Source organism: Meleagris gallopavo, chromosome 12 (genome assembly GCF_000146605.3).
Source record: "Meleagris gallopavo isolate NT-WF06-2002-E0010 breed Aviagen turkey brand Nicholas breeding stock chromosome 12, Turkey_5.1, whole genome shotgun sequence".
Classification (NCBI taxonomy): Eukaryota; Metazoa; Chordata; class Aves; order Galliformes; family Phasianidae; genus Meleagris; species Meleagris gallopavo.
The window spans coordinates 9,178,064-9,181,322 of record NC_015022.2 but is presented as its reverse complement, the minus strand read 5'-3'; the positions used below and the strand labels follow the sequence as shown (position 1 = coordinate 9,181,322).

The 3,259-nt window shown below is 35.7% G+C and overlaps 1 long non-coding RNA gene across 1 annotated transcript in view; it reads left to right on the top strand.

Moving 5' to 3' along the window:
* Positions 1–2,104, top strand: part of LOC116217090 — a 14,875-nt gene extending 12,771 nt beyond the window's left edge. Inside the window, exons 2-3 of the long non-coding RNA XR_004161045.1 lie at positions 49–166; positions 1,493–2,104. This is a non-coding gene — a long non-coding RNA (uncharacterized LOC116217090). The remainder of the gene's footprint in view (positions 1–48; positions 167–1,492) is intronic.
* The last annotated feature ends 1,155 nt before the right edge of the window (positions 2,105–3,259 follow it).

Here is a 3,259-nt window from a genome sequence, read left to right as displayed (position 1 = left end):
GCCCCCTGTCACGGGTGTAGATTGATCTCGTTAACTCCGTGACAACAGCCACTGATTTTGGCTGCCTTAACTTGGAAAGATGCTCCCTTGATGCATGTGTGGTCCCCTCATAGCTGGGTGCAGCACTACTGTGGTCTGGAGCTCTGCGTGAGGCATCAAGATGTTGGTGAGTAGAGCCTCCATGCTGAGGATACATCACTTTGCAGAAGAGCAGACAGGTGGAGCTTGGGTGTCTGATCCTGCATCTGCAAAATAAACTGTTCAGTATTCTATTCAACTCCAAAACACCAATTAGTAAATGAATGTTTGCTTTTGGTTATCCTGAACTGAACCAGAAACTTGTTCCTGCAATCCTACTGATGTATCTGGGAGTCCTGGTAGAGCAGTGACTCAAGAAGTGAACCCTCTGTGTTGAGACTTCCATGGGAACACTCTGACCTTGCAAGAATTGCATTCCATTATATTTTAAAGATTTTTTGGAAATATTCCGGAAAAAATTATGGATTAAAAAAAAAATGTTTCAGACATTCTAGAGAAGATGTTATTGAAAAATTATCATACAAAACTTTAAAGTAAAAAATATGTTCTCCTCAGCAAGAAATCATCGTTAAAAATTGGAGTGAATTATTTATGGAAGAAATTAGGCAACATACAGCGTGCATGGTTTCTGTTCAGAGCAGGAGATAAAAAGCTTCCAGATCTTAGAGTTATGATTATTTTATTTCTATTTTTCTTACAGGATTCTTGACATATGTACTGTTAATTAGGCAGTAATGATTTTCTTTCATTTGCACTGCAAATTACACCAATAATTATACTTTTATTCACAGAATATATTTTGTTAACTGACCTTGAGTTTAGCATAGAATACAAAATGAGATAGAATTGTTCCAGAAGAAAGAAAAGTTCCAGCTGACACTTTGAGATTCCTAGGGAAATCTACTTTTGTTAAGTTTTGAATTTTAATTTTAGAGACACCAACAAAGATATACAACAGAAAGGTTTTAAGTAAGTATATTACTTTGACAGAAGTCACCGGGTTCTACAATTAATTCTCACCAGTAGATCAATGCATTTCATAAGCTGCAAGTCATTCTGACAAGATGAAACAAATACAGTCGTTAGTGAAATCCTCAAAATTCAGAACAACGGGCTGTGAAACTAGGTCAGTTTACATCTTCTTTGAAATATTTTTTCCCTCCATAGTATTTCATACTTGACTAATCTTAATAACGCACTTGACATCTTTGGTGACTGATCATATGCTAATTTAAAATCCATATTGTATGCATAAATTCAGACCAACATGGGGAGATGTTTCAGTATGATGGTGAAAAAGAAATAACAATTGAATTTGTTTCTGTTAAGTATACTTTTTTCTTTTCTAACCCGAAAAACGTAAAGAAAGTCTAACCGTTGTTTGGAGATAGGTATTTTAATGACTTAGAACTTTTTTCCTGTCCCAGCAAATTTGCTCTACTTGATTTTTCAGGGCAGGTGACTTGGAAGAGGAAGATCTTTATTTAGAGCTTTTTTGCCCATCCTCTACAGGTAATTGCTGGGAATGCTTCTCTCAGGGGTGCCTATAGTAAATTGTTGGCCCCAGTCCTGTTCATAATAATGTGGTAAAACTGTTGTTGACTTCAGGAACAGAATCAGAAGTCCCATTATCTTCATGTGTTGCTATTTAGATTGATGGTATTTCTTGGAGAGTATATGCAACTTCAGGTATTTTTTACTCAGTTTTGTAAAACTTACATAAAACTGCCATGCCTGTCTTCATATACTGCCTGTCTTCCTTTGTCCTTATCACTTCTTGACCGTAAATTGTGCATAGATTTTCAGAGGTAAAGAAAATACGTATGAAGTGTTATTGTGGAGGAAGATTGCTGACAATTGATGGTATGCGTGAACAGCTTAGGAAAATACGGGCACTTCCCCTACCCTGGTTAAAGAAGGCAGCAAGTTTTGTAGCTCACTCAGATGTCTGTCTCTCTTCTCTTTTTTCCTTTTTATTTTTTAAGGTGTGAATTTGGTGATTATTTGTTAGTCTGGCTGCTGTGAATAATAATAATGAGATAAAGTACCTGAAATGTATATTTAATAAGAGATAAATAATATATAAGTAATAAATAATATATAAATAAAATATTTGGAGGGTTTTGGACTTCAGTTCCTGTCTTATGTTAGTCTCTGTTTTACAATTAGTAATAACCACTTTGGGGGGATAGAAAAAAGTTTATGTTTAGGAAGTATTGCCTTTTGTAGAAGAAACTTAATGGCACTTTATTTTTGTAATAAGTCCAAAAAGTTAAACCTGTAGGACTTGAATTAGGTTCTTAACTTGACTTTTTAGAGGTGTTGGGATCTGTCTCTTTGCCCCATATCTGAATCTGCAAAACACTTGTCTGCTTGTTTAAAACCCAAACTAAACAAAGCCGCATAGGGAGTAAAGTCAAGCTAAGAACTATGGACTCGGCATTGAACTGTTTTCTTTTCTTTTCCTTCTTTCTCTTGATGCGTTTCCATGTGGCATAAAAAGGCACCTAAGAGACAAAATAAGGATAAATCTAGTGCAAGGTAGCGATATTTATTGTCCTTTATAACACAACAGGAAGTCGGGCAATTGCTCAGAGGCAGGTTTCCAGATCATGCTATTTTTGGTAGGCTTACAGTCCAGAGAGACCAGAAGCAGTCCAGCTCAGTAGGTTATGGGCTTTCCAGAATAATTTTATCCTATAGAGATTACATGGTGCAATATTGGCAGTCATGAATATCCTTGACAGTACCTTAGTAGGGACAGGATATGAGATAGTCCAAATTGGAAATAGTAGTAAATAACATACTAACTTGTAATTTTCTTGTGTTGTGATAATATGTTTGCACCCTGATCATATCCCTTATTGTAGGTTTGCTTACTTTCACATACAAAGTTTTGGTGACTCTTCTGGGGCTTTGGGTAGGTAGGAACCCTATTGTCCATGTAAAAATCTGATTCTTTAACAAATCACAAGTTCAAAATAGCAACCTTTCCTGACAGCGTCTCTGCTTAATATACTAGCTTGCAAATGATAATAATAGATTATAACTAAACTTCTGTGAAATCAAGAGAAAAACACTTATATCTGTTGCTGAAACCTGTTTTTGTGTGTGCTTGCGTGTCTTTTGTTGAGAAAAAGAATTTGCTAAGCATGTACTTTTGGCCTTAAAATTTTTATTGCAGTGTTAATACATCTTCTCACTGCTCCACTGTATTGCA